The sequence below is a fragment of the Pinus tabuliformis genome, chromosome 1_2, assembly GCF_031772625.1.
Source record: "Pinus tabuliformis cultivar Carrire ecotype Pingquan chromosome 1_2, CPIR1, whole genome shotgun sequence".
NCBI lineage: Eukaryota > Viridiplantae > Streptophyta > Pinopsida > Pinales > Pinaceae > Pinus > Pinus tabuliformis.
The window spans coordinates 1,290,070,748-1,290,096,997 of record NC_142298.1 but is presented as its reverse complement, the minus strand read 5'-3'; positions in this window follow the sequence as shown (position 1 = coordinate 1,290,096,997).

Sequence of the window (26,250 nt, the reverse complement as noted above, 5' to 3'; positions counted from 1 at the left end):
TGAAAGCAGGGATCAACATATAAGTTCAGGATTGAAGGGAGGCTCCTTTGTTTTGGTCTTTTAGCAGTAGGTAAAGGTTGTGTGAGGACACAGAAAAGCATAGGGAGGGGAGGATGTTGGTAGTCTAAATTCCTTCATTTTTAACCCCTTTCCTACTTCAAACTCATAACCTTAGATGTCTGTTTTAACCTCGAAACCTCCTTATTCCTGCACTATTCCAAGAATCCTGCCTTTTCCTGCACTAGCTTTATATTTCATATTTAAGGGTCACAAATGTTCTTAATTAATTATTTTATAGATTTTATACCTTTAATATTCTTTGCAAATAATATCTTCTTTCCTAAATTATTTGGTAAGAAATGTATTAATAATTTCTTTAGTATGGTCGAGTGCAGGTAGGATTCCTGCACCACTGGCGAATCCTAAACTTCCATGATAGCTCACTACCTAACACAGACATCTCGTTCATAATCGATCATATCGATTTGGGCTCGGAGCAGAGATAAGTCAGGAATATGATAGAGATAAGGTCGTCGGCTGAATGCTGAAGTCTAGTGTTTTGTTATAGCCGAAAGGCTTAGCATGTAATATTTTTGTTATTTCATTACAACCGAAAGGCTTAGATCGTAACAGTAAATCTAATTTTGTTACGGTCATAGACCTAAATGGATATATATAATGTAGTATTTAGATAGAAAATGGTAGTGAGCGGAGCGATAGATATGCTACTGTAACTATGGTATTTAGTAATCTTGCTAGTATCGCCCTCGTTCTGGGTTGGACTCAATTTCAACATGTACATTTGTTGATTATGAAATTTAATATAAAGGGACTACACCATGTTATTTCAATGTTGTGTTTTAATTCTATGTTGATTTGTTGGTCAGAGTTGAGGTTCCAAGTTTCTTAAATAGGGAAACGAGCTGGTTGGCTAGGGCCCAGCCAACCCAGCTCGTTCTCCCTCACATTCTTCTTTCTCATTAAAGGTGTGTTAATTTCATTTTAATGCAAGGCATGAACTAAGTAGATTTTTCTAGTATTTGACAAAGTTTAGGTTCAATTACATTTATAGCCATTGTGTGACAAATCCATGGTGTGCATGCTTAACTAAGTTTGATGTTACCTTTGTGCAATCTTTGTTTTCAAAGTTTCGTATTATTTTTGCCTAGATCATGCAAGCATGTTATTCCTACACTAGTACATTTATAGTTTTGCAATTTGATTTCTTTTGTTCATTACAACGAAGCTTTTCATTATTTTCTGTCATAAAGATCTTGACACGTTTCTGCAAGTGAGTTTTCATCTTTTAGAAGTATTCTTTATATTCTGGATTGAATATGCTTTGGTAATTAATGAATGAACGGTGTTATAATGCATTAATTTGTACCTGAAATTTACACTTTTAGGGAAAGGATCAAACTTCACATCTAATTATCCAAAGTGAACCTTTGTGAATTAGGAAGATTAAAAAGGCATATCAGATTTACGTGAATAACTATTACAGGGATAAATCCTACTGCCACAATTAGATGATTTCTTTAGTTGCATGAAAGAGTTATGTTGATGGTACTGGACCCGCCAACATGTAAGGGGATATCCCCAGTAAGAAGTCCCAATTAGACCTCAAATTGTTTGGTGTAGGAGTCCTAGCTATGGGTCGTACGGTAATACCTTGACTGCGATTTCGCACAAAGGCAAGTAAGATGTATTTTTTGGTAGCAAGGGTGTGACAGTTGCAGCAAGTGAAGGAAGGTGCATGAGAGGTTCTAACACACTAAGGGTGAGGTGAGTGCACCCCTTGGAAACCTGTAATAGTACTCAGCTTGGAAGGGAACACATGAGTGAAGATGCATCACAAGCAGGAAAGAAAGATAGCGAGAAATCCAAAGTGATGGTTAAACCAACAACACATTTCAGAAAGAATCATACATACTTATACACAATAGTTCATACATGCATGCGTAAGCAAACAATATGTATATCATTTAGAGTAAACTAGATAGCATAGAATACAATACAACATATGCATGAAATGTGCTTGCTCTATTATATTAAGAAGTGTAAGTTCCAATCATACAATACATCCATGCCCAACCACTAGTTCAAATAGTGGAGCGTTACAACCACAACCACCTCTTCCTCCAAAGAGATGTACTAGCTCTGCACAGTGGAGAAGCCAAGGCTCGTTACAATACTGTCCAAGCTTTTTCTAAGATACTCCTATCGAATCTTGGCTAACCAAAATCCTTTACAATGAGTTATGAGGTTCTATTTATAGAAAAGGGTGGGATGGCCCTTGACATTCCCCTTTGTGATAGATCATCTACCCTCATGACTCTTCATCTACTCTATCATTGTTACATCCAACTATTGAAACTTGAACTTCCACTTGACATGACGTTATATTACAATGTACATGTGCTCATGTGAGACAAAATGTATGGAGAAAGCCATGCAAGACATCACTAACACTCAGTCCATTGTGGTGAGATCAACTCTCTCACATTCTTGTGATGGTGAAGGTGGTGAGCTGATGCTAGGCTTGGTCGTCCGTTATGGTGTGAATGCACCCCATGGTGACATCTTGCTGAAGCGAACCCTTGCCTCCATTGCATCTGGGTGCATTGGTGTGGCTCCTTCATCCAACTCATCTACTAGCATGTGTGTGGTCTTCTTGGTGCAACCGAACCGACAAAAGACTAATGGATAGTGTCTGTGATGATTTTCCAGTGTGTGCTAGTGGTCATGTGCATGAATTGTCAACTACATGCTTAGCTCCAATCAGAATTGCTTCTTATCTTCACCTTGGTGAGTGTGTTGAATGGGTTGGATCGCATGTGTGTGCACAATGACATGCATGTTGCTAAATCCCTCACATGTGATCAACAACACTACTCACAATGTTTTCTCAGTGCCAGCGGTTGGGATGGATGTATAACTTTTACGAGCATAGTTTCATCCGTGAGTGCATGTTGCACCCCCTGTTGTTCCGTTCCTGTTGTAACTCATTCACTTTTTTGTGCAACTCATGTTCTTCCTTGAGTTGCTACTTCAGGACATGCAACTCCTTCTTTGTTCCATTCTCTGTCTTCGCATGATCACGGCATCACCTCATATACTTAGTATCCAAAGTTGCTTTCATCATCAATGGATCTTCTTCAGCTTGCAGCTTTGTTTCGCCTCCATGTTGTCAACAACCTTCCTCTTGCATTTGTTGCATCCGATATGCTTCCTTCAATTTCTTTTCTTGTTGTTGCTCATTGTGATGTTTCTACCATCATATCTTGATGTCCTTGTCTACGAACAACTTGATGTCTTCGTGAGTAGGAAAGCTCATAGACACTTGATCGACTGCATCCCCAAGTGTTCTATGAATGATGTCTTTGACTCTCCTCTATTGGAAACCATTGTACCTGTGCTTCTGAGAGGCAGATGAACACCTATGATACCTGAAGACATGGAAACACTCATTGCAAGAAATCTATCATTCGAAAACAAAAATGAACTTAAGAACTAACTTGCAACATACTTGTGTGACTGATCATGAAGGTCACACAATTTCCACTAGGAGGTCGGGGGACTGACTTCCAAAGCACAGCCTGGGCTGCTAGTTGGATGGATTATTGTTGGAACTATGCAATTCATAATCCAGTCTGGCTATTCACTGCTAGAATTGCACAATGCGTAATCTCAACTAGCAATGGTTGCAGGCTCAGTGACTGCATTGCGCAATTTTCTAAGCCAACAGTCACTGTCCCTCAGAATTGCGCAATGCAATATTGGAGGATGGCCAATGGGTAGAAATTTTAATTTACTGAGGGGAAGACAAAGCCTTCCCTCTTAGGATTATGCAATGATGTCTTAGTGAGGCGGAGTTCGGGCCAAGGGTGCCCAAACTCGCCGACGGGCAACAGAAAGCGAAAGTGAATGTAGATGCATGGTGATGCTAAGTGCAAGCCTAAGTGAATCATCATGCATGAAAATGGTGAATGACAAATTCAGAAAATGGAACAACATATATGTGAGTGAGGTGAGTCGCTGAATCGGTGATCATTCGTAAAAAACAGTTTCATGCATGCGACAGTAGTGAGATGTTAATGAAAAATGAAACTCTCCTAGTACAAGTTAGTATGTATCAAAATGACAACAAGCGCTCACTAAAATCAAGAAGACAACGTTCATATGAAGTGAAACACAAAAAGTGCCAGAAATGCAACATAAGACATGGAAAGTAGGCTTACCCCAAAACATCTGAGTTGAATGTGCCGAAAACTCCTATATGCGATGTGGGATGTCAGAGCCGTAAGGTTTATGTGAGAAATGAGCTCTGCAACATCCGATTAATGAGTTTTGATAAAATTGAGGTTGTGATGTGCATGCCACAGATCCAGGAAAAGCAACACTTGGTGAAAGGTTTCTGAAATGATCCTTGCATGCAACCTCTAGCTGCTGAAAGTAGATCCCTGAATCAAGGGATGCCTTGTCATTCTACCTTGGGAGAAGCATCCCTTGCATGCAAATAAGTTTTTCTCGGTCCCAGAGGGAACCGATCAACTCAACTGCACATGCAAGAGGTTTCTCAACTGTTGGGAGAAAATGTGCATTTCTAGAAGGGAGTTGGGTTGGTTGCTCAAAATATTTGCACAATTTCTAGGTAGAGCAGCTGACTGCTTCCCAGATTTGCACAAATTCTGGGTTGAGCAACCCAACATGGAAGGATTGCGCAATTTTCTGGGTGAAGCTTGCTCAACAAAATTGTGCAATTCTGGGGCCCAATAGGCTTCCACTCAGGATTGCGCAATTTCTAGAGGGCAGGCTGGTTTCCCTCCAGATTTGTGCAAATTCTTGAAGAAGATTCTCAGCCTACTGCTGGACCAAGTCCGGGTGAACAACCTGTGAGGGGAATGCATCAAGGTTTGATCGGCAGGCTGTCTTTCTGCAAGAAAATCACTGGGACTAATTGTGTACTTGACGAAGCAAGACATGATGTTGTGAAAGGTTGGTAGGGAGGCTCCAAAACGAAGCTAAGGAAAAATTTTGGAGAGTGGTTGTATCTGCTACAACAAGTTCCTTGATTGAAGAAAAGTTTTCTTTGACTTTCGAAGTTAATTCTTATTTTGAAGTTAGGTTGAAGCATCTTTCTGTTTGTGAAAGCTATTTCAAAGTTTTGTTGAGATTTTCAAATTATTTTCTTAAGTTAACACATTCTTTATTCTTTTATGAAAGAAATTTGAAAACTTAGTGCAGGAATCTCTGTTCTAGTACAAGAGTCAATATCCCGATACAAGAACAGAGTGCTCTAGTCCTAAGACTCAGAGCCCCTACATGAGGACATAAATATTCAGTACAAGTGTAGAATATACTTCCAGCATATAAACTTTGTTTCGGTACTGGTGCAAGAATATTGCAGGAGTACAAGAATAACAGTTTAGTGCAGTGAGAAACATCTATAAAGAAGTCAGATATCTTCAAGGGTCTAATTATTAATCGGACATACAACTATACTGAAGATAAACATAGATTTCCATTTCAATTAATCACGATTTCTTACAAGAGTTTGAAAGTTCCTTTAATTTATTTCTTCGCAAAAGTACTTTCGTTCATATTCCAGCACTAGAATTACTTTGGTGTAAATTGTCGGGTGATCTTTTCTTTTTGATTCTGCAGGATTTTAATTAAGGAAGTAGGAATAAAGATAGGAAAAATTCATATCATTTATGGCATTTCTTTTGCTTCGCCTCTAAGTTTACGAAACCCCTGAGTTGACAATTAAGTGTTGAAGGAGTCTGCTTAACTGCAATTCTTGCACCCAAAAAGATATAGTTAACTACAAATATTTCCTAAAGCCTAAACATAAAAATAAAGAATATGGAACTATTATGCCAAGGGAATATCTTCTTGATCCCTACAACAAGTTACTCAAGGTCATTCAAAGATATTCCACTTTTGATGGCAGATTTGGGATGGTTTATCAATATCACTTCAGGATGTTGATGCATTTCATAGGTAAAATCCCTTTGATTCTACCTTTCTACTTATTTATGAGAATTAGTAAGATGGTAGATAAGTTCAAGGGTAAAAAGAGTCAAGTAGAGCCAAATTTCTTTCATTTCTCTTTGATCAAATTATTAGTGGTGGAAGAGTTGAAGAAGAAAACTCAGTGATGGAAATAATTTTTGGATCCATCCAAGTTGATAGCTGAACTTTCAGATAGTCCCTGTAGAAAAAATGATACACCTTCATCAGTGGCAAAGAATTTTGAACTAGCAGGAAAAATCTCAATCAAAAGGCTATAGACTTCAGTTGACCAATCTGATAGGAAAAAGGGCAAAAATCTTCATTTATTTCCCGAGGTGGTTTAAGTTCCCAAGAAATCAAACACAGGATTTGATGCAAAGAGGTTATCCATGGAACAAACCCCTAAAAAATGCATTGAAGCCCAAGACACCATATCAGGGAATGTTGATTTAGATGATAGGGATAAGGAGATTATGGAACTGCAGGAATAGTTGAAAAGACTCATTTGGTCATTGCTCAGCTTCAACATGAAAATAGGGATTTGAAAAAGAAAATTTTGGAGAAGGCATATAAATTTGATGAATCAGAACTTGTGATGAAGACAACTTCACTTGCCACCCAATCTGAAGATAAAGGAAGGGAAGAAACATAGGACATCCAGGAGCTTGAGACTTCACAGTCAAGGGTCCCTATGACCAAATATTCAACCAGGAAATTGGAGCTATAGAAAGAAATTTTGATCAAAGGAGAGTCAATGCAAGAAAAGAAGAAGACTAAGTTGGATGAAGGGAATCACACTTTCCATAGGTTGAGGAAGCAATTGAAGAAATCTCAAGATGAAATTACTAGGCTTAAAGAACAAGATGAAAGGGCCAAACAGAAGATACATGACCACTTGAATATCTATGAGCCAATATTGTTTGAGGCTAAGTATATGTTGAAGATAACTCTACCCCTAAATAGACAAATCAAGAAAATTTGCAGGGAAAACCTCGCTTTCAAAAGGGAGTTGAGGGTTAAGAAACAACAGTTACAAGAGGTATTGTAGGAAAAACAGAAGGAAGAAAGAGGAAATATATACTTGTTGGCTGAGGTAGCAAAGGTTTGAGGTTGGTGAGGAAACCAAGATAATTTTTTATTTTTTCCTTTTTGTTTGAAGTTCACTAGCGTATATCAATCATATCCTCTACATTTTTTGGATTATTTTGTAAAGGAGGTAGGTGACACATTAACAAAATAAAATTGTTGTGCTACTGTCATAAGCATTGAAATTTAATAAACGACCAAGATTTGTTGGCATTATGATTCAAGTGTTGTCCTTGATGGCAACTCACTTAGAGGATGGTACAGGTGCTCAGAGGTTGGTACAGGTGATGGCAACTTAATCAGAAGACAGATCTCAGTACAGCATACCAAGGAAGCTCATACACGCCGTTTCGTTAAGCCCAAGTCGCGTGTACACGCAAGTTCGATTCATAAAAAGCGCGTGTATGTGGAAAGGTTCCTTTGGTCCATGGTGGTTAGTCCTTGGAAGTTGTGCCTATGATTTCGGACCACTGTGTCTCGACGGGCGTGTCGATCCCTAGTTTTGAAGTTGATGGTATTGTGTTACTATGGTTTTGGCTCTTGGTATTGAGTTAGGCCTAAGACTATATAAGGAGAAGAAGATCATTAGGCAAAATCATCTTTCGACAAGGCTTGAATATCTAAGAGAGAAAGAGATCTGATATGCAGGTTCTGGGTTGCTTGATCTAAGCCAAGGAGAGATCACATCGGTTGATGGAAGACTAGATCTAAGGATAGATCGGGATCTAATGGTTTGAAATGCACTATCATGATATGGTTGATTATGCGTATTTCTAGATCTGCATATTGTCGCAATGTTACGTTTTGGATCTAACTAATGTCTGGTACAGCTGCAAATTGAGAAAGTTTATTTTTAGATCTATACGCAAGTTGGCTTCGGTAAAAGAGCGTGTATACGCGGGTTTTGCTCATTGAAGTAGCGTATATCTTTTGAAGCTTGATTTTGGGTTTACAGTGGGGTCTGACTGTTATTGCAGAATTCTGTAGTCTGCTCTGTGTTCTGGTAACTGGTGATTGACAGGGTTCAGTGGTTCAGTGATTCAAAGTTTGGTTGTTTTATGCTTCAATGATCTGTTGTGGAAATTGAATGATTTGTGGTCTTCAGATTGTAATGTTGTGCTTCAGGAATATCCAAGTCTGAAAATGTATGAAAAGTGATATCTGAAAGAAGGAAGATTGTAGGTCAGCACCTACGTACTAGTATCTTGGCTAGTACAAGAGCAAAGGGGGTTGGAGCTCCCTTCCAAGGAAGTTTGGAGAACGAGAGAAGGTTGAAGCCTTCTGCAGGTTGTAGCCTGCGTACTGGTATAAGGCTGCACCAGTACAAAAGATTGTAAACTGAAGTTTCATATTAAAGAAAGATAGAGACAACTTGCAGCAGGTGGTTTTCACCCACATTGGGTTTCCACCTTATATCTTGGTGTTCATGTGTGTGGCTTTTTATCTGTTCTGTTTTACTGCACATGTTTACTGTTAATGTGATGAATAATGTCCTGATGCACTTAATTGAAGAAAAAGCTAACTAAATTGTGAGTTTTCTTCCTATACGCTGTTTTACTTCGTCACAGTAGCGTGTACACGCTGGTTCACTTAACTGAAGTAGCGTATATGTTTCTGAGCATTTAAAAAGTTTGATTAATCAGATAATACTGATTCACCCCCCCTCTCAGTATTATTTCCAACAATTGGTATCAGAGCAGGTCCTTCAGAGAAGCTTGATCGCTTGAAGGAAGATCATTCATCATGAGCAACTACGAGAAAGAAGCATCAATCAGGCCACCGGTTTTTGATGGAACAAATTTCAATTATTGGAAGGTAAGAGTTACTGCATATCTTCAATCTCTTGGTACAGAAGTTTGGGACATTGTAGAAACAGGCTATGCTTTTCCTTCAGCTACTCCTACAGATCCAGCTGAGAAAAAGGCATATGAAACAAATGCAAAAGCAGTCAGTACTCTATTAGGAAGTATATCTCAAACAGAATTCATGAAGGTCATGCACTTCAAATCAGCAAAAGAGATATGGGACAAAATGATCACTAGCTATGAAGGAGATGAACAGGTAAAGCAAGCTAAACTTCAAACTCTCAGGATTCAATATGAGACCCTCAAGATGTATAATGATGAAAGTGTGGCTAATTATTTTCTTCGGGTAGATGAGATTGTTAATTGTATGAAAAATCTGGGTGAAGAAATAAAAGAGACTATAGTAGTTCAAAAGATTCTAAGATCATTATCCCCCAAGTTTGAATCTAAAGTATCTGCAATAGAAGAAAAGGAAAATCTCAAAGTTCTCACTATGTCTCAGCTACATGGAATTCTAACTGCTTATGAAATGAGAAAGGGAGGTCCATCAGACAGAAGGGAAGCTGCTTTTAAGGCATCAAGAAAAGAAGATTACTATGAAACAAGCCATGTTCCAGAAGAAGAGGAAGAAGAATCAAATTTGGCAGAAATCTTCAAAGGGGTGCTGGAAGGTTCAGAGGTAAGCTACCTTTCAAATGCTTTGCTTGTGGAAGAGTAGGTCATTATGCTGCAAAATGTCCTAATAAGGATAAAGGAAAAGAACCTGCTAGATGGAATAAGAAACAAAGTGCAAATAAGAAAAGCTACTACACCCATGAAGATAGTGATGGCTTATCAAACAGTGATGAAGATGAACAAGGTAATAAATATAAGCTATTAATGGCATTTGAAGATGATGATTATGAGGATGCTGTAGATGTGGATAATCTCTATAATGAAATTACTAGACTCAAGAGATGCATAGAAGAAAAGAGTGTGATCATTGATACTTTGCAATTTCAAATTGATGAAAAGGAAAAACATCTTGAAAAACTAGAAGGTGAAATTGTTGGTCTCAGAAAAGAAATTGAGAAAACAAAAACTATTAATCTTAAGTTTGTCAAAGGATCTGAAACTTTGGATGAGATTATCAATGTGCAGCGGTCTCCTCTAAACAAGACAGGTTTGGGCTATAATGGAGAAACCTCTCAAGCATCCACCTCAAAAAGTTATCTTGATGCAGCAAGAAGAAATGAGCAGAAGAACAATGAAGATAATCAGGTAAAGCAGGGACGAATTACAAACAGAAACTATCAGGGACAATCCTTCTTAAGGGTGAACAAAAGCTACAACCAACCACAGGTAAAATCTTCTCAGTTTGGCACAAGAATAGATGAAAATAGAAATTACAATCAGTTGGCTGGTAGATTCAATAACCGCAGAAGCTTCTTCAATGGACAATGCTTTTCTTGCCATAACTTTGGTCACAAAGCAGCTCAATGTGTTGCATATAAAACAATCATGACTAGGGAAGCTCAAAAACAAAGAAGTATGACAGGGATTACAAAGAGGACCTATAACAACTTTTCGGTTCTTGAAAATGAAGTTGAATGTTCTATTTGCAATAATTTTGGTCATAAAGAGTCTGAATGCAGGAGCAGGTTTCAGGAGAAAAAGGAACAAGCCACGAGCACCAAAAAATGGAGAATAAAAGAACCTCAGACAGAAAGATGTGGGATAGCGTTTTATGCAGAAGGACAGGAAAATCTATGGTACATTGACAGTGGATGTTCGAAACATATGACAGGTGATAAAGAAAAACTTGAATCTTATTCTACTTTAGAAAAGGGAAAGAAAGTTTCTTTTGGAAATGATACTCCTGCAACTATAAAAGGAAAAGGTATTGCTCCTTTGAAAGAAAAGGTCAAGGCTGGAAATGTTTTGTATGTTGATGGATTGAAGCATAATCTTCTAAGTGTCAGCCAGATGTGTGATCAAAAAACCGAGGTTATTTTCAGATCGAATGGATGTCTTGTTCGTGATCTTGATACAGGTAAAACAGTTCTCAAAGGCAAAAGAACTCCAAATAATCTGTACATATTTGAAGAAGGACAACAACAATGCTATCTTAGCAAGGATGAAGAGCACTGGTTATGGCATCGAAGGTTGGGACATCTAAGCTTCTCACAAATAAGGAAAGCATGCAAATATCAGGCAGTTCGCGATCTTCCAGATATCAAAATTCCAGACAACACCATATGCAAATCTTGTCAGTTTGGAAAGCAAACCAGAACTAACTTTCCAGAGAAGGAAGGATCAGCTAGCTTGCCTCTTGAGCTAGTCCATACAGATGTATGTGGTCCATTTAGGAAAAGGACACCTCGAGGAGAAGAATATCTGATATTATTCATTGATGATTTCTCAAGGTTTGTTTGGTTAGGGCTTATGAAGCACAAAGATGAAGCATTCGAAAAATTCAAATCCTTCAAAGCATTGGCTGAAAATGAATCAGGACACAAAATTAAGTGCCTCAGATCTGACAGAGGTGGGGAGTTCACATCAAATGAATTTTTCGATTTCTGCGATGAACATGGGATAAGAAGAGAATTCTCTACAGCTAGAACTCCTCAGCAAAATGGGGTTGTGGAAAGAATGAACAGAACTATCCAACAAATGGCTCGTGCTATGCTCGATGAATCAGGTACTCCTGCAACCTTCTGGGGTGAAGCTGCACATGCTGCTGTTATCATTCTTAACAAAACAAATGTCCGAGTAAACAGCACTCAAACACCTCATGAGCTTTGGAGTGGTAAAACTCCTTCCGTGAAGCATTTCAAAATCTTTGGGAGCAAATGTTATATTAAGAACACTGATGAGCAACTTGGCAAACTTGAACCTAGAGCAGATGAGGGCATTCTTCTTGGTTATTCTCCACATAGCAAAGCATACAAGTGCTACAATAAAAGACTTGGCAGAATTGTTGACAGTATTGATATAGTGGTTGATGAGAAGGGATATATTCCTAGGCAAGTTCATCATGAAGACATTGAAGAAGATGAAGGTTACTCTCAAAGGCGAAATGATGAAGAAGAAGAACCTCAAGAAGAAGAAGAATCTCAAGAAGAACCAGAGGAGCAGACAAGAATAGAAGAGAAGACTCCATCCAGATATGTCCAAAAGAATCATCCAGAAACTCAGATTGTGGGGCAGAAAGAAGCAGGAGTACAAACAAGAAGGACACTTGCAGAAGCTTCAAGCTACTTGGCTCTACTCTCCTCCATTGAACCACAAAATGTGAAAGAAGCATGCAAAGATGAATGTTGGGTCAAAGCAATGGATGAAGAACTTGAGCAAATCGAAAGGAACAACACTTGGGAATTAGTTCCTAGACCAAAAGATAAGAATGTAATAGGAACAAAATGGGTCTTCAAGAATAAGTTAAATGAAAATGGAGAAGTAATTAGAAACAAGGCCAGACTTGTTTGTAAAGGGTATGCACAGCAAGAAGGAATAGATTTTGAAGAGACCTTTGCTCCTGTGGCAAGACTAGAGGCCATCCGAATGTTCCTTGCTCTCTCAAGCTTTCAAAACTTCAAGGTATTTCAAATGGACGTGAAATCAGCCTTCCTGAATGGAGACTTAGAAGAAGAAGTATATATTGAGCAGCCAGATGGGTTCATTCTTGGAAATGATCCAAACCTTGTATGCAGATTGAAAAAGGCACTCTATGGGCTCAAACAAGCTCCAAGGGCTTGGTACTATCGGTTGGACAAATATCTTCACCAACAAGGCTTTTCAAAAGGATCAGCAGATAGCAATCTCTATATAAAAGTTGAAAATAACAAATTGCTAATTCTTGTTGTTTATGTAGATGATATTATTTTTGGCAGCAATGAAGAGACCATGAGTCAAAACTTTGCCTTGGTTATGCAGAAAGAATTCGAAATGTCACTTCTTGGAGAATTGACATATTTTCTTGGATTGCAAATCCAACAAAATGAAGGAGGTATCTTCTTGTCTCAAACCAAATACCTCAAGCAGATCTTGAAGAAGTATGGCATGGAAGAGTCAAAGCCAGTATGTACACCCATGGTTACAGGATGCAGCCTCAGTGCAAATGATGAATCAGCAGCAGTCCACCAACCCACTTATAGATCCATGATTGGGAGTTTGCTTTATTTGACAGGTACTCGACCAGATATTACACATGCAGTAGGAATGGTTGGAAGATTTCAAGCCAACCCAAAGGAAACTCATCTTCAGGCAGTCAAAAGAATCTTCAAATATCTTCAAGGGACCCAAAACTATGGCTTATGGTATCCTAGAAATACTGATCTCACTCTTCATGCTTACACAGATGCAGATTGGGCTGGAAGTGTGGATGATAGGAAAAGCACAAGTGGAGGTGCTTTCTTCATGGGTTCCAGATTAGTATCTTGGTTCAGCAAGAAACAAAGTTCGATTGCCTTATCTACAGCTGAAGCAGAATATGTGGCTGCAGCATCTTGTTGCACACAACTTCTTTGGATGATGCAGACCTTGCAGGACTTTCAAATCACTTGCACTCCACCTGTCTCTATCTTATGTGATAATACAAGTGCAATCAGCATTTCAAAGAATCCTGTCATGCACTCAAAGACCAAGCACATACCAATCAAGTACCATTTTCTTCGGGAACAAGTGCTTGAGCAGAAGGTCAAGTTGGAGTATGTTCCTTCTAAAGAGCAAGTTGCTGATATTCTCACAAAACCACTGCCCAGGGAAACTTTTGAATATCTCAGACAAAAGCTGGGAGTAGTTGATGCTTCATCCTGTTGTTGAAGTTTGTTTGTTCTACAGAAAAGTTGGTATACGCAGGTTACGGAAGGGATATGAGCGTATACACGCGGATTCATGCTGGGTAAGTCGCGTGTATGCTGGACGCTTGTTGCAGAAAGAATATCCGCGTACATACGCTGTTTTGTACAGGATAAAACGCGTATATGAAGTTCTGAACAGCAAGGGAAAACTCTGAAGTTCTGAACAGCAATAGGAATGTCAGAATTCTTCAGGCACAGTTTCAGGGAGTGCAACAGGCACAGGTTCAGGGGGAGCAGCTCAAAAGTCTCATAAAGCATTGTTGGCATTCAGATGTTTTGGTTGTTGGTTTCAGGAGAAGGAGCTCAGAAAGAAATTCTGGTTGCTGATCTAACAAGATGTTTATCAGATGCTGCTGGTGTCTTTCCTAAGTCTTGGTCTAGATCTGTTGTCTCTATGTCATGTATCTCTCTTGTCATATCTCTTTTATGGTGTCAAGGTCATGTAACGGCCTTTGTTGGTTTCCCCACTATGCCTGGGATGAATGCTGTAATATAATTGGTTGTTTCTGTTATGTCCCCTCTTGGTAGGGAGTATGGATGTATGTATTGAGTCTTTTGGTGATAGGAAGGTCCCTTATGGTGTATAAGTCTTGGTTCTTGTTGAAGAACATCTTTTGCAGATCTGGCCTTCGGTCAGGGGGAGCACAAGTCAGCACAGCCAAACAGAGATATCAGCATGTCCTCAGGGGGAGCACAGCCCTTTGCCCTTGATGTCAAAGGGGGAGAGTGACTTGGTGTGATGGTTGCCATCAAGTCCAAAGGGGGAGATTGTTGGCATTATGATTCAAGTGTTGTCCTTGATGGCAACTCACTCAGAGGATGGTACAGGTGCTCAGAGGTTGGTACAGGTGATGGCAACTTAATCAGAAGACAGATCTCAGTACAGCATACCAAGGAAGCTCATACACGCCGTTTCGTTAAGCCCAAGTCGCGTGTACACGCAAGTTCGATTCATAAAAAGCGCGTGTATGTGGAAAGGTTCCTTTGGTCCATGGTGGTTAGTCCTTGGAAGTTGTGCCTATGATTTCGGACCACTGTGTCTCGACGGGCGTGTCGATCCCTAGTTTTGAAGTTGATGGTATTGTGTTACTATGGTTTTGGCTCTTGGTATTGAGTTAGGCCTAAGACTATATAAGGAGAAGAAGATCATTAGGCAAAATCATCTTTCGACAAGGCTTGAATATCTAAGAGAGAAAGAGATCTGATATGCAGGTTCTGGGTTGCTTGATCTAAGCCAAGGAGAGATCACATCGGTTGATGGAAGACTAGATCTAAGGATAGATCGGGATCTAATGGTTTGAAATGCACTATCATGATATGGTTGATTATGCGTATTTCTAGATCTGCATATTGTCGCAATGTTACGTTTTGGATCTAACTAATGTCTGGTACAGCTGCAAATTGAGAAAGTTTATTTTTAGATCTGTACGCAGGTTGGCTTCGGTAAAAGAGCGTGTATACGCGGGTTTTGCTCATTGAAGTAGCGTATATCTTTTGAAGCTTGATTTTGGGTTTACAGTGGGGTCTGACTGATATTGCAGAATTCTGTAGTCTGCTCTGTGTTCTGGTAACTGGTGATTGACAGGGTTCAGTGGTTCAGTGATTCAAAGTTTGGTTGTTTTATGCTTCAATGATCTGTTGTGGAAATTGAATGATTTGTGGTCTTCAGATTGTAATGTTGTGCTTCAGGAATATCCAAGTCTGAAAATGTATGAAAAGTGATATCTGAAAGAAGGAAGATTGTAGGTCAGCACCTACGTACTAGTATCTTGGCTAGTACAAGAGCAAAGGGGGTTGGAGCTCCCTTCCAAGGAAGTTTGGAGAACGAGAGAAGGTTGAAGCCTTCTGCAGGTTGTAGCCTGCGTACTGGTATAAGGCTGCACCAGTACAAAAGATTGTAAACTGAAGTTTCATATTAAAGAAAGATAGAGACAACTTGCAGCAGGTGGTTTTCACCCACATTGGGTTTCCACCTTATATCTTGGTGTTCATGTGTGTGGCTTTTTATCTGTTCTGTTTTACTGCACATGTTTACTGTTAATGTGATGAATAATGTCCTGATGCACTTAATTGAAGAAAAAGCTAACTAAATTGTGAGTTTTCTTCCTATACGCTGTTTTACTTCGTCACAGTAGCGTGTACACGCTGGTTCACTTAACTGAAGTAGCGTATATGTTTCTGAGCATTTAAAAAGTTTGATTAATCAGATAATACTGATTCACCCCCCCTCTCAGTATTATTTCCAACAAGATTTTGGCACTATTTCTTAGGTATGGAGGCTCAAGATGGTTTTAAAGGTTTTCAACATCATCAACTAACTATTTTCCTTGGTTAGAGACACTAGCACTTTGTCAAAACTATGCAAGTGAAAATTCTCTACACTTAGTTGTTGTGCTTCTATTGTAGGTGATGATTTTCAAGGATGGGAGATTATAGTATGAAAAATTTTTATCCAAGAGGTATCTGATGTTTTAAAAGTTTTCTTACACATGTGTGACACATTCAGAAGTATAGGAGGTGATCTGAAGCATACAAATCATGAACTCATTGTGTTTTTTGTTGCGTTTTTGTTGAAGAAGCAAGTAGTGCAACAATTTTTTTGCGCTTCCACGGAGTCAACAGTTTGACCTTGAAATTCGAATCCAAACCTCATGAAATTTATTCTCATGGTTATAAAAATTTCCTAAAGTGTTTTGGAGGTTCGAGCCTCGTACTTATGCATGTATTCAATGTAATTTGTTCAATATTCCTTTAATCAAAACAGTTCCCTAATTTCTAGAAAGTAGTTCTATATTCAAAACTACAAGTAGAAAACTGAATCCTTTTGGGGAATTCAGTTCCTAAAGGGAGGAATTCATAGTTTTTAATGTATATATGATGTATTTTTTATAAGAGAAGAGTTGGTGTGTGATCGAGAAAAGACATTGTGCATTGTGCAGTTCTATTTGAAAAAATTCAATGAATGATGAATGTCGAAGTCTACTTTCTTAGGGATTCCAGTGTCAATCATTTATGGTGATGCTTATATCATGTTTTTGTTTTTTATTTTCTCTATAGTCTTCTTAAATGTTATGTCTTCAATGTTTAGTTAAATGAATTTATTTTAGAATTCTCTTTCAGGTGCTCTGTTATAACTAAACATTTCAGTGTTTATTCCTCCACCATAACATCTAAAATTCATCCTCAGATAGATGCTTTAGATATTATCAATTCCATTATTCCTCTACTCACCTCTCTATAAAACAATTTGACAAATAGACCATAAATGATTGCCTACCTTGCCCATGTCTAAGGATTCTTCATTTTCCCATCAGAGCACTGACAATATTTAGCTTAATTTGACTCCATTCACAATGGATTTTCTCTCTACCCTATCATCAAATTAGAAAAAATATTATACCTTAATATATAGACCTAGTCTAAGAGATCCAAAAGATTTTATAGGAGAGAGCCCTCTCTAGGTTTGGAAGGGCTAACTTCCATCCCTAAATATTGGTTTGTGGTTACCTTTGGGTTCCTTTCCTCAACCTGGAGGAATTATGAAGTGCTAAAAAAAAGAAAGGTTATGATCGAAATAAAAATATAAATGTATTAAATAAATATCTAAGGTTTAATAAGGTGTTTTAGGGACAACATGGGGCTTAGTTAGGGCTTGACACTGTAACTCATCTAGACCACTTTACCAAGTAACCTACTGCCATTTAGGTATCCCTAATAGCATAATTTTAGTCTTGTTATACATGCGTAATGCATAACACCATAAGATATAACATGTAGTAGGAATAAAATAATAATATGGTTTGTGATGGGACATAAATACAAGATTGACAGATATATAATATAAAAAACACAATATTAAATACATATAAATGTATGGATTGAACACTTACCTTTCAAAATTCACCAACTAGTTATAAACCTCAGATGTCCTACCCAATCATAGACCTCACTTCTATGATATTGTGAACAACGGGCCACATCCAAGTTGCGGTTATGAATCCACTATGGAAAATGATCGGCTAGAAGCCACTATGACGATGTAGTTAGCACAAAAAAATTAATAGGACAAGGCACAAAAATCTATCATCCTCTAACCTGTAATCTCTTGTACCCCCATCATACTACACAACTCAAGGTAGTGTGCCCCCTTCTCTACACACATAGTCTCAAGTTATGTTACTACTCTTTGAGGACTCCGACATAAGTTGAATAGAGAGTGTTGGAGCTTTATGTCACTAGGAGTTCCATCTACCCTCAGGAGTCTCTAGGTAGTCTCCAAGCCACACACCAAGGAACTTATCCGCACACTTCTCTCTCCAGAGATCTGGTATTCCCCAAGGAAACCCAAAGATAAGTGTAGAACCATATCTAACTAGGATTCATTAGGTAACAATATCAAAGATTTTCCCTCATGCTCTCTCGGGAGCAAGCACAATAGTCACGTTGATGAGAACAATAGAATGAATGAAGAGATTATGGGAAATATAATGAAATCCTTGTTATGTAATAAAATCACAAAACCAAACAAAAGATAGATCAATGACCTGAAAATTAGCATCTTCAAGGGGGGGACCTCCTTTACATCACATAAATGAAGAATTCTTGGATGATACAAATGATAAGACCTCCTTGGAATATATAGGAGTCTACGGGGTCATAATATAATTAGGCCCTACATAGCAATAATAATGTAAGGGCTCAAAAATAATAATAATGGGTTTAGATGGGACACAAAAATTACAATATAGGGGTTACCTAGGGAACAACAATAATACTATGGGGACTACAGTAGTATTATAGGGACCTAGCATGCCCCTCTCCCTCAAAAAAGTGTTTTCCTTTATGCTTGAGTAGTTATGGATGCTTCAATATAAAATTCTCATCCTCCCATGTGGAATCTTTAGCTGGTAAGTTATTCCACTTAATGAGATACTCTAAAATTGATTGGTTTTGTAGCTATCAGGTTCTTGATTTCATGACTGTTTCAGGCTCCAATATGATTTTTCCTTCCTCGTCAAGTTCTGGCAATATTGTTTGAACTGGGAGATTGCCACCTATAACCTTCTTTAAGCATGAAACATGGAGAACAAGGTGTATTCAGGAAGATGTAGAAAACTCCAATTTGCATGAAATAGTATCGATCTTTTGCAACACCTTATAAGACCCATAGTACTTGGGTGACAATTTATCATCCTTCTTAGCTTTCTTAAGGGACATTTATTTGTATGGTTATAGCCGTAAAAATACGCAATCGCATACATAAAAAATTATTTCATTACGGTGTTGATATGTTTGTTGTTTCATTTGATTTTTCACCAGATTCAGGTTATCCTTTAAGAGTTGAAGAACTTGTTGTTGATGCTCGATATGATCTTCCATTTCTTGAACCTTAGAATTTTTTCTTAAAGACGACATGATGGACGATGGATGATATCCATACAGTGCCATAAATGGGGTCATTTTTGTTGCAGTACTGAAGTAAGTATTATTCCACTATTCTTCCAAGAGTAAACATTTGATCGATTGTATCAGATACAAATCAACAATGATATACTTCCAAACATTTTTTCACTATATCAGTTTTCCCATTAGATTGAGGATGATAAGATGAGATATTAGCTAATTAAGTACCAAGACAAGAAAACAATTTTGTCCAAACATTTCCAGTGAAAATGGGATATTTATCAAAAAAGGTTGTCGATGAGGTGATTGGGAGCGAGAGCTGCGGTAGGAGAAATGCAGTGGCTAGGGGTTCCACAGTGAGCAGAGTTCGATCCCAATGGAGAGTAGCAGGGGAGGGAGCTCGGCTCCCTCCTACAAAGATGTAGTGTCTAGTAGAAGTAAATCACCAACTGGAAATAGTAAAGACGATATGAACTACAGAAACAATGACAATGAAAAGGAAACAGATGGGACCAGAACAAAAGAGAACAGCAACACAAAGGACAAAGAGGAAGAAGACAAAAGTCTGGGGTCAAGAAGCAAAAAACAAAAAGGACCTTGCAAACCAAAATCAGAAATCACTCCTCGAGTTATATTAAATGATCCTGCTCTGTAGGAACACGGGGAACATATGGGAACCTACGCCATTGTCTGTAAATTCATGGGACTATGACCCACTGAAAAGGCTTTACAGATGTGGATCAAGTATCATTGGAAGCCCAAAGGAAGCATTGACCTACAACTTGGGTCAAAAGGATTCTTCACAGTAGTGTTCTCTAACAACGAAGATAAAGACAGAATATTCGAAGGAGGACCCTATTTTTTTGCTGCTAGTGGTCTCTATATCAGACCTTGGGGAATGAACTTTGTCCCCGAGAGGGAGACTTTCTCTTCGGTTCTTGTGTGGGTGAGGCTCTACACTCTACCCCTTGATTATTGGCAAACTGAATTGTTGGCCACCATTGGCAATAAACTAGGACGCTATGTCAAAGCTTCTGAAGCCACAAGAAGGGGAAAATATACCTCCTTTGCTAGGATCTGTGTGGAAATGGATCTATCAAGAGCACTTCCAGATGAAATCATCCTGGAAGTTTTTGATGAGGAGTGGGTGCAGACGGTAGACTACAAACATATCCCCTTCAGATTCAAAAGATTCCACGAACATGGGCATATGTTAAGAGACTGCCCTCTCAGCAAAGAAAACAACAAAGAAAAACTTAATACAACGAAGGACACTGAAAACTTTCAGAAGGTGGCTAGTAGAGGAAGGGGAGGAAAAAAGGGATCAAAGCAACAACATACTGAGGGGCAAAAGGGTAGTCAGAATAAGTTTCAAGTGCTAGAAGAGCCTGAAGAAATCACAAGAGAGAGTCAAGATCAGGAGGTAGATGTTAAAGAAAAAGGAAAAAATGAGGACACAAACTATTCCCCAGACATTGACCCCCAAAAAGAAACAATGAGAAGTGAAACAGAAATGGAAATGGACCAGGAGATGACCCAAAGTGAAACGGATCTGGAAGACCACGAACTACAAGAAATACTAGACAAGGAAAACTTGGATCTGGAAGGATTTCTGATGCAAGGAACCAAAGGAGGAATAGATTCTCTACCTCAAGAAGATTGCAACAGAATCCAGCAGTTTTTTTTATGGAAAACACAGGTACGAGGACTGGAGAAAGACAAAAACACCCACAAACAGGAGCACAGAGGAGTGAAAACAATGAAACTGACTCCAGGATTAACCACCAGAAACCCAGGAAAGAAGAGAGGCAGAAAAAAGCAGAATGAGCTCCTGATGGAGTGTGGAAAGCTAATGATAAATTCAGGTAAGATGAAATATCTAGCCAGTTACTCATTTACAAATCTTTAATTATGAATTTTATATCCTAGAATATCAGAGGTCTAGGTAGTAAAAGGAAACAAAGATTGCTTAGTAACAGAATGAAACTAGCAATGCCGGATATTATCTTCATTCAAGAAACAAAATACTCCATTCAAAAAATAAAAAAAATCCACAACAAATGGCTCAGTAAATTTGAGTTTCTAGAAGTTAAAGTAGGGAACACAGCAGGAGGCATTCTCACTCTTTGGAACCCCCAAAGAGTCAGTATTGTAGATGTGGAGGCAACGAGAAATTACTTATCAGCTACCATTCAACCAATGGGGAAGTCTGAGTCCTTCCTGGTTACGAATGTCTATGGTCCTCGGAGAATAGATGAGAAGCTTAGATTTCTGAACTCTCTGGTAGACCTCAGAAGTATACATAAGGAAATCCCTTGGGTCATTGGAGGAGACTTTAACATGATTAAATCTCTTTCAGAAAAAAAAGGAGGCACCAGAATCCTCAGTAGAGATTCAGTAGGATTCCAATCTTTCACTGAAGACACGAAAATGGTGGACTCTGAAGTGCATACTGCTCTTTTTACTTGGAACAACAGAAGAGGAGGTAATTCTTAGGTTGCCTCCAAGTTAAACCGATTTTTAATCTTTAAGAAGCTGATGCTCACAAATACAGAAATATTTGCTAGTGTTCTCCCTTTTGGAGGCTCTGACCACTGGCCGATTCAATTAGAAATCAAGGGAATTGATGATCCCAGAAACAGACCCTTCAGATTTGAGAATATCTAGCTCTCCCACCTAGATTTCATTAGCAACATTGAAAATTGGTGGTCCGAAGATCTACAGGTTCAGGGCTCCAAAATGTTCCTCCTCCACAAGAGATTAAAGCACATAAAGATCAAGCTCATAGAATGGAACAAGAAGGATTTTGGCAACATTTTTGTAAACAAAAAATTAGTAGAGATCAAAATGCACAAACTAAATCAAGCAATGATCATATATGGTTTTGATAAAACAAAAAGTGAGCAAGCAGAAAAATACAACCTTGATTGGGAGAATTTATGCAAACAGGAGGAAATCTTTTGGAGACAAAAGTCTAGAGTCCAATGGCTAAAAGAAGGTGAACGAAACACTCGTTTTTTCCACTGTTCCACCATAGCCAATAGAACGCACAATAGAATCTCCTCAATAATGAATGAAGATGGGGAGCTTCAGACCTCTCACAAGAATATTGAAGTTGTGATGGTTCAACATTTCAGAGGCATTACAAATGAAAATGATCTAGAGAGAGACCAACACATAAAGGAGATTATAAAGAATATTCCCAGGATGGTGTCTAGAGAAGATAACTTTAACCTGAACAAACCAATAGCTGAAGCAGAGATCAGTACGGTGATCAAAGACATGCAGAATGGCAAAGCTCCTGGTCCAGATGGTTTTAATGTAGACTATTTCAAAGCATGCTGGAATGTTGTCAAACAAGATATTTTGGAGGTGGTAGAGGACTCCAGAAGAAGCAGATCTATTCTGAAAGCCCTCAACACCTCCTTCATCTCCCTGATCCCCAAACAGGACTCAGCCCTGACTCTTGATAAGTTCAGACCCATTTCTTTCTGCAATGTTGTTTACAAAATTATTTCCAAGATCTTGGCCAATATACTCAAACCTCTTCGTCCTTCTTTGATTTCTGGGGAACAGTCTGGTTATGTGGAAGGGAGGAAAATCCTGGATAATATTATTCAGGCCCACAAGGTTTTTCACTCTCTCACTAGCAAAAATCAGACCGGTATGATCATCCAATTAGACATTGCAAAAGCATATGACAAGGTGAACTAGATTTATATCAAAAAGGTCCTTTCTGCTTTTGGGTTTGACCATGACTGGATCAAATGGATTATGGCTTTGGTTACTTCAACCAGCTTTTCAACTCTGGTGAATGGCTTGCCTTCGGAGATCTGCACTCCTTCCAGAGGCCTTAGGCAGGGAGACCCACTCTCTCCCTTTATTTTTATTCTCATGATGGAAGGTTTGGGCCGAACCATTGAAAATGCTAAAGTCTCACGAGAGATCAAGGGCCTACAATTAACGGAGAATGACCAAACCTTGAATCATCAACAATTTGTATATGACACCATGTTGTAGGGTATCCCCATAGTCAAGGAAGCTACAACATACAAAAAAATCTTAAATGACTTTGCCTCAGCTTCAGATATGGAAGTCAATCTCTCCAACTCAAAAAAAAAATTCTTTAACACTAACATTGTTATTCAAAGGAACCTCTCCAAAATTCTGGGCTTCCAAAGGGAGGTCCTCCCTTCAAAGTATTTAGGAATCCCCCTTACGGATAAACCAATGCACAAAAGTATCTGGGAACTGGTGCTCAACAAGATGCAAGACAAGATCAAAAGATGCACCTTTAGAGTGGTGAACCTTGCTGTCAAATTGATTTTGATGAAGGAAGTTCTTCAATCTATCCCCATTTTCTTTTTATCAGCCCTGCTAGCCCCCAAAGGGGTCTTACAGCAATTCAGGAACATTCAGAGAGAATTTCTCTGGGGAAAGGAGGAAACCAAAAAGAAATGGGCCCTGGTTTCTTGGGATAAAATCAGTAAACCCAAAAGTCATGGAGGTCTAGGCTTAGATGATCAAGAGATTCTAAGTGATGTTTTAGGAGCCAAACTCTGGTGGAGATGGGTTAAAGAACCAAGGGTGCATTGGGCTAAAACTTGGAAAGAAAAATATCCAAGCTCCTTGCAAACGAGTGATCTTATCAGAATGTCAGGAAACATAAAAGGCTCTCACATCTGGAATAAAGATTGGGATAACAGGAGCCTTGTACAAAACAACATCTTCTGGGAAATCAAGGCAGGAGAACAAGCTCTCTTCTAGGAAGATAAATGGCAGCAAGAACCTATGTTGTTAAGGGAGGATTTTATGAGCATCAAGGAGGAAATTTATTTCCATGGACTAATAAAAGTTATGGATTTCTGGAATCTTCCTCATGACACTAAGAAATGGAGAATCTGGAGGAAAATAGAATGCAGAGGGGATGGCCCCATAAAAGAAAAAATAGAAGAACTCATGAAAATTTTAGAGCATAGGAAGATCTTGTTTACAGAGGGGCAGGATAAGTTAAGATGGGGCCAAAACAACGAAGGCGTCTTTAATATAAAAGAAGCAAAAATAATTACCCTTAACCTAGAACCCTGCGTTTTGGCTAAGTCCTAGCATAAACTTTGGAGCCACCAAGGATGGATGAAGATCAAAATGTTTATGTGGTTAGTTCATCACAAGAAAATATTAACTTGGGAGAACATCCAGAAGAGAGGGGTGATCAAGCCTTCTAGATGCCAATTATGTGAGGCTCAAGAGGAGACAATGGAGCATATTCTCAACAACTGCACCTATACCACCTGGTTATGGGATTCTTTCAACATCACTTTTCAACAGACAGACAGAGACAAAGGAAGCATCATTAACACCTTGAAAAAGTGGAGAAAGAACTTTTCAGAGAATGATATCCTTAAGTTAGCCTAGAACTTGACACTAAGCTTCATTATCTTGAATGTTTGGAAGGAAAGGAATAAGAGAATTTTCAAGGATGGAAAAACTACTCCTCTTGGCCTGATGGAATTGATCTTAAAGCATGTTAAGGAGACCATTTCCACCACTGTGCACAGTTATCCCTCAAATCCTCCCACTACGCTTGAATTGAAAACTCTCAAGTAGCTGGGAATGCATGAGATCATCCTCAAGGGTCTTAGAAAACAATAGAGAGTATTGGAAGGGGAAAAGGAGTGCTAGCATCCTCCACCAAAGGGTTTTCTGAAATGTAACATTGATGGGGCTTCAAAAAGCAACCCGGGGACTGCAGGTTATGTAGGGGTGTTAAGATATGAAGATGGAAAAATAATGTTCATTTTCCACTGTCATTTAGGTAAAGCCACCAAAAACATGGTTAAATTAATGGCTTTGGAACAATGTATAGAGCTTCTTAAAATCAATCACAGCTCAAATGTTCTCATCGAAGCAGACTCCGAGATTTCTATAAATGCAGTTAGGAAAATCAGCTTTGGCATAGCGCCTGAAAAGGTCTCAAAACAATGGAGACTTATACAGGTGTACCAGAGAATCCAAAAACTTCTCCAGAGTCTTCGAACGGTTAGCTTTAATCATGTTCGGAGGAAGGCCAATAAACTTGCAGATCTTCTGGCCAACCTAGGAGTGATTAATCCAGACTGCAGGATCGAAATGAATTGGCAGGAAATGCCTCCAAGCAGGCTAAAAGCTCTCTGCGATGCTCAAGCTGCAGAGGACAAGGAAATTTTTGATTTATTGGGCACGAGAGGCAGGCTTTGATTAAAGCTCTATTATGTCTGTTCTTTCTCTTTTCGATGGTTGGCTCTTTGAAACAGGGCTTACTCTCCTTGGTGATAACTTCCTTTGGGGTAAGGGAACTTATCTCCTTCGTGTCAGGAATGGCGACACTAGGTTTCATTTACAATTTCAGAATGTCCCGGCAACGAGCTTCGTTATCAGTTTCAGCAGTTCGATAGGCGGGAGTGATCCCCCAAAGGAAATTCCTCGGCACTTCTCTTTCGGTTCGGAATACCATGCGTTAAACGGTTTTCCTTTGATCGCTAGACTCATTAATGGTAAGTGGTTTTGGCTCGTTGAGAGCGATTCCACTCGGCTCTCGACACGTGGCAGAGGGGGGGTTGCCTTACCACCCTTCATCGCACCTTAAAAACCTTGCATCTTGGCTCTCTGATATCTCTCCGCGCCGTCCTTTTTTGCGGGGGCAATCAACGGTTAGATCTAGTCGGGCTAGTTTGTGGGGACGCGAGCTTGTTCAATCTTTGTTGGGAGGTTTGGCAGACTTTGACTTTGGGTCAACTTGTAATCGTGGGGACAATTTGATCGGTTAGCTCGTCCCTTAGTTTGTTTAAGTAGGTCACATCCTTGATTGTAGGATCTCCTTGGTTGTGTAGGCCTTGAGTGTTTCAAGCCTTTTGTACTTATTGTAACTTTACTTTTGGGTTTTTGAAATAGAAGGAATTTTTCTTGCTTTATAAAAAAAAGAAAATGGGATCTTTATCACTTACAATAATCTTTTGGTTTGCATGTAGATTTTGAACTATTTCCATAAATGCAGTAGCAATTGTGTTGGATTTGAAAGGATGAGATAATGCACAAAATTGTGCATACTTGGTATGTCTATC